We start from the raw sequence: 12,346 nt of genomic DNA on the forward strand, positions 1-12,346 counted from the left end.
ATAAATAACAGAACTATTACAACAGTATTGCTGAAGAACTTCACGTTGCACATATCCCAACTATGATATCTCACACCCACCATCCAGAACTTAATTCAATGGCTTCTTTCGTGCTTTCAGTTCAGCAAAGTTGTCTATTATCTTTTGTATATCCAGTTTCTTTGCTCTTTCATTTTCAATGGATAGCGGAGCAAGGCCACTGAGTCTTTCCTGAGACATGGAACTCATGTAGTTCTTGATGAGCTTCAGTTTTGAGAATGATCTCTCAGAAGATGCCACTGTTACGGGTAGGGTCAGGAAAAGCATATATGCTGTGCAGATATCAGGGTAACTGATGCAAAGGCCACAATTGTCAATCATGAGCAGTTCAGCAACTTCCTTTATAGTTTTTTTTTAAATCTCTTCTTTCAATAAATTTCTAAACTGTAGCAAGTGTCTTGGAAGAGAGGTAGTCAAGTCCATGTCATATTTACTGACCAAAAGTTCTCCTGCTTCAATTAAGTCCTCATCAGTTGCTGATGTCAGTGTAGATGGGTGAAGAGCATTGAAGATAGTAACAATTTCATGTAGGCCCTCAAAGCGTTGTTTCAATTGTGAGGAAGCTATATCCAGCACACAGAGGAACACATTTACTCTAAAACGGTCCTCTGCATTTGTTAGTCATTGACATTTGTTAGTCATTGACATAGCTCATCATGAAACCTCTTCACCTTTTGCATGTGTTGCTCCTCAAACACCTGGGATACTCCCCACTTTTCTGACATTTTTGCTGCAGTTTCACGGAGGGAGTCATACTCATTTTTGTTCTCTTGCAAATTAGTGTGAATGGTTCGGAGATAGGTTGCTGATCTGCTGAGGTCAGTTTCTGGGGACTGTAGCATCATTGAAACAGTATTAACGGTCCTAAAATGTTAGACAGCAGCACAATAAGGAAGACAAACTGGAACTGCTCCATTTTTGGATTTCAAAGCTTTGTCTTCTGAGATTTCATCTTTCTTCTTGCTTAGGAGAATTATTTCAGTAAGCACTTTGAGGATATCTGTGAAGCGGCACTGAAGGGCTACTAGTGCCTCATGACGTGAAGACCATCTGGTTGGACAAAGTTTCTTCAGCGTGGTTTTTGATTCAGATGTTAAGTGAGCTAGTGTATGCCAGTGTTTGATGCTATGTGCAAAGAAGATGTATATTCTTTCCACAACTCCAAAGAAGTCCTTACCTCTGGAATACTGGACATTGCATCATTCAAGACTAGGTTCAAGTTGTGGGCAGCAAAATGAACGTTAAGTTGCCTTTGGCTGTAAAGCCTGAATTCTAGCTTGCACACCACTGTAGACACCACTCATGGTTGCAGCTCCATCGTAACCTTGGCCTCGCAATTTTAGGAGGTCCAGTTTATTGCTTTCCATAGCATTCAAAATAGTCTGTGTGAAGCCAGATGCAGACTGATCCTCCACCACCAGAAAGCCCAAGAATGTTTCATGTATTTTTATTTCAACTGGCTGATCCTTTTCATTGGTCTCAACAGAAATGAAGCGGACTACCTGGCTGATCTGATCTGTCTTGTCAGCATCCTGTGTTGTGTCTATGATGACAGAGAAAAATGCAGCTGTGTTGGCATCCTTTATTATTTCTTCATTGACGCTTTCTGAGAGTATATCAATCAGTTCATTTTGAATAGCAGGGCTCAGGTACTTTGTTTGTCGCTCTGGAATATTTAGCAACTCTTGCAATACAGGATCATATTTTGCAATTAAGGTGATGATGGAGAGAAAGTTGCCATGATTTCCACCTGAGCTCACATCTTCCCTTTGACCTCTAAATGCCAGGGTCAGTGTGACATTGATGATTCTACCAAGCACTTGCCTCCAAAAGTTTGCCTCTTTTCTAATCGCAGCTTCTGCTTCTGCTGACACTGTTTTGTTTAGCTGCCAATGATCCAGAACAGTACTACACTCCTGATGGCCAACAGCACCTTCATAGACTTCTGTCTTCCTTTTCAGATTATGCCCGTCACAAACTCCTCTCACCCATCCTCCCTCTCTGTCCTGAGAAAAGAGCCAGCATGGTTGACAGTAGGCTTGGTCTGAAGTTGGCGAGTAGCACAGCCATTTCCGCTGCAGTTTTAGACCACTTTTACTCAATTCTGAATAGTAAGTTTTTGAGAAACGTCTGTTTGACTGGCCATGCTGTGGAAATGGACCTGGTGGTTGGCATGGCCCATTTGAAATAATGAAGATCTTTTCATCTGTACTAAGAGGTTCACTGTAGAGTTATTTGTCAGTAGGAAATTTTTTTGAGATCAAATCTACATTAAATTCCTTGCCAGCATGTTCTCTTGTCTCTCCTTCACATCCTCTCGTTTGAATGTCTTCACCTTGCTCAGTAGGTATTGACTGCCGTGTTGTCATATATGCAGCATGTTCACCTTGTTCCCGCTCTACAGGACTTGAGCCATGGCAGATTGCACTCACTGTTGCCGTTTCTGCAGTCTGAGTCACCTTATCTTCCTCCAATGAAGTGCCTTGGCTGGTCTTCGTGAAAAATGATGTGATTTTTGGTAGCTTGGCCTCCTTCTCTAACCTTGCTTTCTTCAACCCACGTTTTTGAGCACCACTCATCTGTTTCTGTGTAAGACTGGAATGGCTGGTACTTGGAGTTTCCATTTCTAGTGTAAGTGAAATAGGAAGAATCACTAGTCCACTCCATTACTAGTGCAAGTGAAATAGGAAAAGTGCAGAGTCTCCCTTTCCCCAGGACCTCTGGCCAAAGTCCAGGGCCTCCGCACCCCAGGCCCCCAATGAGTTAAGTCTGATATTGCAAAATAAGTATGCTTCCTGCCTGGAAATACATTTTTCACTGAATACACACATGCATACTTCTCAATATATAGTCACTGACATACATTGAATATTATGTCTTTGTGCTACTTTTAATGCCTAAAACACACTAGAAGAATTAGAGGTGAGAGTATTTATGCTGCTTAGCTAGATAGATTCAAAGATATCATGAGCTATATAGATGTAATTAAAACTCACTCATTTTATTCTTGCCTTCAGCAGTCAAGTTCGGCGCACTGCTGTCTTCCACAAGTTCAGCAGTTTGTAACATCTCTGCAAGATTAACCCATAGATAAATCACTACAATGGTCCTGGAATATTATAATGTTTGCAAGTGAACTTATTAGCTGCACTCTTCAAACAATCGACTCTTGAGTAAAAGCATAATCTGAAGCTCAGCTCATGAAATATTAAATAAATCTTTAATTATTATTATTACATTTATATCCCGCTCTTCCTCCAAGGAGCCCAGGGCGGTGTACTACATACTTGAGTTTCTCTTTCACAACAACCGTGTGAAGTAGGTTAGGCTGAGAGAGAAGTGACTGGCCCAGAGTCACCCAGCTAGTTTCATGGCTGAATGGGGATTTGAACTTGGGTCTCCCCAGGCCTAGTCCAGCACTCTAACCACTACACCACTCTGGCTCTACACTACACCATGAGGCTGAATAGTTTTTAGCAGAATTACAATTAAATGACTAGCTAACTAAATTAATTAAAATGGCTCGCTGTCCCCTCAGGGTTCACAATAAAGAAAAAATTCATAGTAACACAGGAAGCTGGCTTGTACTGATCAGGATAAGAAGTAAAGCATACTGGGATCTGAGAGATCAAACCAACAAGAAATAATAAGATCCCCCATCTAACTATGCACAACCACATGATAAAAAGCAAGCAACAACTTAATGAAGTAGATCTATAATTGAAAATATATACAATCTAAGACAAGACCAATTGGAAATGATATCAATGAAACAAATATATAGCATGATAGTGTAGAGATCAATGTAATACAGAAATAAATGAGTCCACACATAAGATAAACACCAGAAACAGCCACAATGCTGTACTGGGGATGGATAGGGCCAGTTATTCTCCCCCAGCTTAATATAAAGCTTTATTATTTCTATTTTTACTGACATTTGGCGGGGCGGGGGGGGAGCTTAAAGCCCTCCCTCACCCTGCCTTCTATTTCCAAGCTCGAGTCTCGGCTGCTGCTCTGAACTTGGGGAAGGCTGGCCAAGACCCGCTCCAGCACCTGCCCGGCCAAAGCTGCGGGAGGAGAGTAGAAGCAAGACTTGCTGCTAAGGGCCATCGAAGGAAAGCACGGTGGGAGCCAGTAGACCTCCTGCTTCCTTTGCAGCCAGCCTGCCTGAACCAGCCAGCCTGCGTGCCTCCGGGAGTCCGGGCGCACATGGTCTCTCATTCCCAGCTGGGAAAGGTTTCAAAAGGGAAGGGAAAGGAACTCTCTTCCCCTGCGCCCCCCCATCTCCCACCCACATAAGTAAGAGGGCTCTCCCTTATGCTCTGCACAATTTATCTCACTTACGGGCGGGCTGAATCTCCAGGGAAATGGGAAAGGGTAAAAATGCAGCAACAGCACTCACCACTGGGCAGCTTCTTGGAAGCAGAGAGAACAAGTGGCGCTTGTGCGCCTCGGCCTCCCTTTCTGCCTTGGAAGGTGCATGCGGGGGAGCAACTGCTGCCGCCGCCACCAACATTGGGAAACATGCTGTGGTGCCGCGGCAGCGTTTGTGCAACTTGGGAGTTTTTGGGTGGGGTGGGGGGGAGAAGTGGGGCGGGGGCCATCCATGCCCGTTGCCCAGCCATATGATGCAGGTGGGCGGTGGTTGTCCGGCGGGGAGGGTGGGGAGAAGTGGGACATGCCCAAGCCAGTGGGCAGAGAAGCGGCTGGGCCACCATGCGGGCAGGGAGGGAACTTGGGACAGTCAGACATGCCCAGCAACATGCCCATGTGGGTGCGTGGGAAACCAGGCCACCATGCAGTCATCGGGAGAGACGTGAGACATGCCCATGCTGGCAGGGTGGGGTGGGCGGAGAAGCATGGGACAAGCAGCATGCCCAGAAACATCATGCCCATGCAGGTGGTTGGCGAAGCAGGGAGGGGCAAGGGGAAGTTGGGAGAAGCAGTCCATGCCCATGCAGGTGGAGCAAAGAGTCAGATCAGGCAACGCTGGTCACCTAGTATGGGCGAACTAAGCGAACAGAACACAGTGTCAGTCAGCTAACTAACCTGAGGGTTCCTGAGCCTCTTGCTGCTCCATCTTGTGTTAAGTAAGTAATACGTAGGTGGGTGAGTCTCCTAGCTTGCTTGCTTGCTAGATAGATAGATGGGCGGTAGGGCACTACGAATAATGGTGGCGACCTCTTCCTTCTTTGCTCGGCGGCACGTGTTAGGCAGCAGCAGCTGAGCTGATCATGCGCCTTTCTGGGTCACGTGCTGCACCACCAGCAGCCAATGGGTGGGGAAGGAGGAGGAGGAGGAGGAGCCCACAGCCACAACTAGGCAAAAAGGTGGAGGGTGGAAGGAGGCAGCAGGCAGGAAATACGGTGCTCCCCAGAGCCGGAACAAAGGCGGAAATTTTTTTTAATTTTTTTTTAATATACTCATTCAGGGAAGCTGGGGCCAGCGCTGAGTGGGGGAGGCACGTGATGTGTCTCTCGGGGGCCCCCTAAGCTGGGGGCCCCCGAGACCACTGTCTCCCCTTCCCCGATCACAGTTACGCACCTGTGACCAAGGCAGTCTCAACCCCATAGCCCACTTGAAAGTCAGTTTAAAATGGGACTAGATCATTTATTTGTCAAATTTGTAGACCGCCCAAACTTCTTTTTCTGGGTTGTTTACAACAACATAAAACAGGTTAAAAATAAAAACCCGAAAACAGTTTAAAAACACAGTCCAGTTAAAAGGCTTGGGTGCAAAAATAAGTCCTGAGAGACTTTTTAAAAGTTGCCAGAGATGGGAAGGCTCAGCAGGAACATTCCAGAGTCTCATGGCAGCATCAGAGAAGGCAAATTCCTGCGAAGGCACCAGTCAAGCTGGTGGCAACTGCAGATAAACCTCTCCAGATGACCTCAATGGGTGGTGGGACTCATAGAGAAGAATACATTCTCTTAAATACCCAGGGCCAAAGCTGTTTAGGGCTTTATAGGTTATAACCAGCACCTTGTATTTTGCCCAGAAACATATTGGGAGCCAGTGTAGTTATGTTAGTATAGGAGTAATATGGTCTCTATGAGATGACCTGGCAACCAAACTGGCTGCTACAGTCTGTACCAACTGCAGTTTCCAGACTATGTACAAAAGCAGTCCCACATAGACCACTTTGCAGTAGTCAAGTCTGGAAGTTACCAGCATATGTACTACTGTTCTTAGATTGTTTATCTTAAGAAGTGGATGCATCTGGAGTATCAGCTGAAGCTGAGAGAAAGCACCTCCGGTCACTGCCTCAACCTGAGACACCAGGGACAGGTTTGGATCCAGGTGCACAACCCGACTGTTCTTTCTGGGGAAGTGTGCTCCCATCCAGAATTGGAAGATCAAAATCATCTTCTGGGTTCTGACCCCACACAATAAGTACCTCCATCTTATCTGGATTCATTCTCAGTTTGGTATCCCTCATCCAGCCCATCACTGCTTCAGGGCAGTTAGGAATGTGCACGAATATTTTTTAATTTTGATTTGAACTCAAATCGAATCACCCCTGACTTATTTTGGGTATGAAGCTCCCCCACCCCCCGCGAATCACCCCTGATTCAATTTGTACTCAAATTTTCCAAATCCAAATCCAAATAGATTGAGATAAAAAAAGGGTGCCGGGGGCAAAAGAGTGGGGTAGGTAGTAGTGCCCAATGGGTGGAAGCTACCACCCAAATTTCAAAGAAATTGGGCAAAGGGGTGATTTTTAAGACTTTTTGAATTCTTTCTGTGTGTCAAGTGTTTTTCCATAGGGAATAATGGAGATTCCAGCAATCTTATAGCTCCATGTGAGGAGTACCAGGGTGGCCCAGAGTGGGTTGTGGTGGGTGGTAGTGCCCAATGGGTGCAAGGAAGCTACCACCTGGATATCAAAGGAATTGGGCAAAGGGGTGATTTTAAAAGAATTTTTTAAGATGGCATGTCTTTGGGGCAGATTCGGGGCAGAAAAGGGGTTTGGGGGCAGAAGAGTGGGTCAGGTGGTAGTGCCCCAAGAGGTGCCTGATATCATCCATATTTCAAAGAAACTGGTGAAATGCAACATGAAAGACACGTAAACTTCAAAAATCAATTGGAAGTTTGGAAAGAGGTCTGTAATTCGCTAACTCTGAGGGATCCAGTGCTTCAAATAAGGTCTAATAATTGCCTCCTTGAGACAAGAGAGCATCCTGCTCTCCCTCAGAGAAGCATTTATAATATTTACCAGACTCTCTCTGATAATATAGATGAAATAAGCCATTTTGGGCAAGGGTCAAGAGAACGGGTTGTAGGACGTTCATTCTGAAGTACTTTGTCCACATCTGCAGGAGTCACAAACTGAAAGTGATCCAATCTAATCCTATAAGAGGAGTTGCTGGACACTTCCACAGTAGACTGTGCAGCAACTGAGGAATCTGGTTTGACCCGAATATGAGAGATTTTATTCACAAAAAAGTCATTGACTAGGGGTGTGCACATCACCGGAAAACCTAATTCGGTTCAAGTAGAACTGGACTTAAAGTGAACTGGGTCTGGTCCGGTTCTGTGCACACTAGAGCCGGGCCTAGTCTGGCTTGAGTCTGAACCAGTTTGGGCCCAACTCGGGGGGGACGGGACATGCTGCCCCCCAAAGGGTATACTTACCGCCATTGTGGGGCTTCAGGAATGTTGCATTGGTGGGGTCTCCTGAGGTCTCCCGTCCCCCCATGGACTCCTCCAAGTCTCAAACAGCCCATTTGGGGCCATTTTGAGCCAATTTCTGCCAGTTTTCAGCCCATTCAGACCTTTGTATGCTGGCAACGGCCATTGCAGAGGCCGCTGCGTATGCACACTGGCCAACTGCATGGCTGAAATGGGCAGTTTGAAATTGAGGGAGGGAGAGACATCAGAAGACCCCCCCCATGTCTGCAGCAGCACCCCCCAAAGCCACGCAATGGCAGTACGTCTTCCATTGGTGGGGGGGGGAGGGATCCCAAACTGGCCCTGGCCTGGTCCGATGGGTTCAGCTCAACCTCAAACCAAACCTGACCGTGTCCAGCTTGAGGGCAAGTCCTCATGCTGGGCCAGTTCGAGTGCAAGCTGGCTGGACCTTGGGCCAGCTCACACATCCCTATTGACGATATCATAGTAAGTGGCTGATGGTTCCATGGAACTTATGGTTCCATGGAATTTCCCCTCTAAAACTTCAGATTGATAGAATTCAGTTTTCTTCTGAGCTGATGGCAGGGATGGTCTTTCCAAGAGGCAAGTTCTAATTTGCTACCGTAAATTAGCAGTAGTTGGCAGTGCATCCTGTTCCTAGTTCCCCCAACCCCCTATTGACTCTGGTATGGAAAACCTAACCATAATTTTCAAAACTATGTTTTTATCCTTAGTCATAGCCAGTCTCCTCAGGTAGCAGTTTATTGGGGTGCTGGCAAGGCTGCAATTCTCCTGCCACTTCTGCTGTGTGGTGGAAGATGGCAGCTGGTTACTTTCCAATGTCATCTACAACAAGAAGTGAGGTATCTTGCTCTGGTATCATGAACAGCACAGCAATATCTGAGCTGCTTTATAGCCAGGGGATGCCACTTCCAAGAAATCACTGCTGGTTTTACTGTCAGAAGTGCTTTGGCCTGTGTCCCACAGTAATTACTCCCCACTGCACTATAAACTGCTGCAGCAGTTTAAAATGCACCTGGGTGTTGTTTACTGTGTGATCACAACCATAGTTGGGGTGCTTGATACTGTAAATTACCAGTAGTTAGCAGTGCATCCTGTTGCTAGTCCCACCAACCCCCTGTCGACTCTGGTATGGAAAACCTAGCCATGGTTTTCCAAACTATCTTTTTAACCTTAGTCACAGCCAGTTAAGGAATTTTACAATCACAGTATTGAAACCATGCCCACAATGTTTTTGGAAGGGAAAGGCGTAGGAGCCAACTGCACGTCTTTTATCTGCCTTTATCATTTAGATCACAGATGATTTTCCACACTACTGCTGTGTAAATTAAGCTGTAAATTTGGTGGTAGTCATGGGATTCTGGGCCAGGCCTCTGATATAAGAAGTGGGGACAGGGAGAAGCAGCAAGGAAGCATTGCTTAGTCCTTCCTTCACCCATCAGTTTTTCTCTGCAACTTCACCCCCAGCCGCTTTCCCCCACTTGACCAAAAAACTTTGTCCCAGAACTGGCTGTGTAGAATCTTGGGGAGGGATTACAGTGGAAAAGCAGGAGATGGGGAAGGTTAACATCTCACAAATACAAGTTGAAGGCAAGTACAGGATTTGTAATTCAGTGTCTGCTGATGAAAATCTAATCCCTGTCTTAGAGCTACATATTATATATTATATTATGCACATTATCAGAGCTTATATCCCCCCCACCTTTTTTTTTCAAATGGCCACAGATGGACAATCTAGATTGAGATTCTGGGGGTGAAGGGGGCTTTAGTCCCTTGTCTCCATCATGGTCCCAATCCAAATTGAGCACACTATAGCTGATATTTGCTTCAGAAGAAAACTCCCATTGGTGTCAATCAGAGTTTTTCTCCCAGGACAAATACCATGGAAGACTACCGATGAAAAAACCCTGATCCTCACCTTAGCTCATTTCTTTTGCTCATTGGATTCTAAGCAGGGCTTTGCCTACAGATTGTGATATACACCGAGAATATGAAGGAGCAGCATACAGGGAGGGACACTCTCTAAACTGTTGGAAGTGAAGGAGTTTGCGCTGTCTCTTGTCTCAATGACAGTGGAGGACAGACTAGTGAGTCAGAGGGCTAGAGGGTCAAGACACTGGTCATCCCTTCTCTACTGCTCTGGCAATTTCCCTTTAGAATATAGATTACTACTCTCAGGGACATTTACTTCCTTCCAGCCACTTCTTTCCTCTCCCTTCTTCTCTTCCTGTTCCTTCTACCTTGCAACATGCAAGCTCCTCCCCCTGCACCATGTGTGCAGAGATGCAGAATCCATCTGCATCCAGCTAGATAGATAGATTAGAGATCTTAACTCCTCACTTTCCTATCTAGAATGGAGTTCTCTAATAAATATCATTTATTTTGATTTGAAACTATGAATTGGCTCCAAGTTACTTTACTTTTAGCATACACACATGCTTAACTAAATTCCGCTGTGTTGTGCCTCTGTGCACTCTGCTATAATGAAAAACGATTTCTCTTACCAGAGAGAATTCCCAACATAAATGATATTCCGTTCTTGGTGTGAAGGACTTTAAAAAGGCAACATCAGCACTTTAAATTGGACTGGAAGCTAACCTGAAACCAGTGCCTGACATACCATTTGGTCCACCATCCATCCAAGTGAGATGACCTCAAGCTGTTGTTCCACTCAGAAGCACTACATTGCTCCTTGCAAGCACACAGAGCCTCTGTGGTGCCTGTCATCACTCCAGTGACAAATCTCCCATGATTCCCAATGCAAGCTATGCTGCTGGAACAATGATGCTGCCTTTAGGCGCTGTAGAGACGCTGCGTGTTTGGAGGGAGTGGTGGAATGCTTTTGAGTGGAACACAGCAGATTGTGTGCGGGATCTCACTTGGATGGATGGTGGACTGTGTAGTATGTCTGCTACTGTAGTCACCAGTGGCTCAATACAATCTCAATCTCACCTTTGTATACTGATCAGGAGATACCACAACACAGTACGCAGCTGATGCTGATGAAAATGATGTTATTTTTAATCCTGCATTTTTATTATTTGTGGAAGTTGCTCAAGGTAGTGTATTTCAGCAGACCTCTCTTGGGTGCTGCTTTTGCATAAGGATTAACTGCTGGTGCTGTTTTGATCTTTTATTATGATTGATTTAGCTATATTGTCATTACTTTTTAATTAGGATTTGTGTTTTATTAATCACCTTGATAACATTTCTATAGAAAGGTAGGGTATTTATTTATTTATTTATTTATATTTTATTTATTCAATTTCTATCCCGCCCTTCCAAAAATGGCTCAGGGAAGTTTACACAGAGAAATAATAAATAAATAAATAAGATGGATCCCTGTCCCCCGAGGGCTCACAATCTAAAAAGAAACATAAGACATACACCAGCAACAGTCACTGGAGGTACTGTGCTGGGGGTGGATAGGGCCAATTACTCTCCCCCTGCTAAATATATGCTAGAAATAATAATACACGCTCTCCCTGCTTTATCCTCTCAAAAACTCTGTGAGATAATGTTGCTAATAGTGATCATTCCAAAGTCTATGTCACCTGGCAAAAAAAAACCCCTTGGTCTTCCCAGCCCTAGTGCAATATTCTATCCACTGCACCACACAAAAGTAAAGATGATAGTGGCCATATCTTTATTTCAGGAGGGATCTCAGCTGGTATATTAGGTGTACCATATTTTACGGACTATAAGACGCTACGGACTATACGACGCACCTTAAATTTAATCCAGTTTTTGAGAGTTTTCCTTCTCTGAGCTTTCCTTCTCTGAGCTTTCCTTCTTTCCTTCTCTGAGCTTTCCTTCTCCCCTTGCCTCCATCTCCCCTCCAAGCCCTTCCACCGCACCCCGCTCTGTCCTCTTGCTTTCGTTCTCTTGCGGGGTGAGCAGCAGCAAGCCCACGTTGGTGACCCGCGGCGGCGGCAGCCGCTGGTTGTTGTTCATCGCGGCCGCCAGCGGGCAGCAGCCTCCCTCACTGCAGAAGCATCGGAGCGGCAACCGGAGGGAGCCTGGGGAAGGGGGTGGCGGTCTGGCTGACTAGGACACTCCCGGCAGGCCCCAGCGAGAGAGGAAGGGAGGTGGGAAGCGAATCCTCCCTGCTTGCCCTTCCTCCTCCTCCCCCCCCTTTCCCGACAAGCCCAACTTGGCAGCAGCCTCCCTCACTGCAGAAGCATCGGAGCGGCAGCCGGAGGGAGCCTGGGGAAGGGGGCGGCGGGCGGGCTGACTAGGATGCTCCCGGCAGGCCCCAGCAAGAAAGGAAGGGAGGTGGGAAGCGAATCCTCCCTGCTTGCCCTTCCTCCTCCTCCTCCCCGCCTCTCTTTCCCGACAAGCCCAACTTCCAACTTCTCCCCAGAGTACAAGACGCACCTGAATTTGGGCGGTTATTTTTCAAGGGAAAAAGTGCGTCTTATACTCCGTAAAATACGGTAAGTGATAGGCAAGGTCTGCAGTGCAGATTGTTTCACATTCAAGCAATATGGCCATTACAAGAAGCAACTCCAGGTGGTCCTCGATTCAACAGGGTCACAATTTCCCCATTAGTCACAAGAAAACCCACTTCTCCCATAGCAGCTGGATTCCCAACCAAACTAATTTCTGTCTTTTCTGGATCACCTTCAACCTAATGATGCATATCCATTTT

The sequence above is a fragment of the Hemicordylus capensis genome, chromosome 2 (genome assembly GCF_027244095.1).
Source record: "Hemicordylus capensis ecotype Gifberg chromosome 2, rHemCap1.1.pri, whole genome shotgun sequence".
NCBI classification, from domain to species: Eukaryota; Metazoa; Chordata; class Lepidosauria; order Squamata; family Cordylidae; genus Hemicordylus; species Hemicordylus capensis.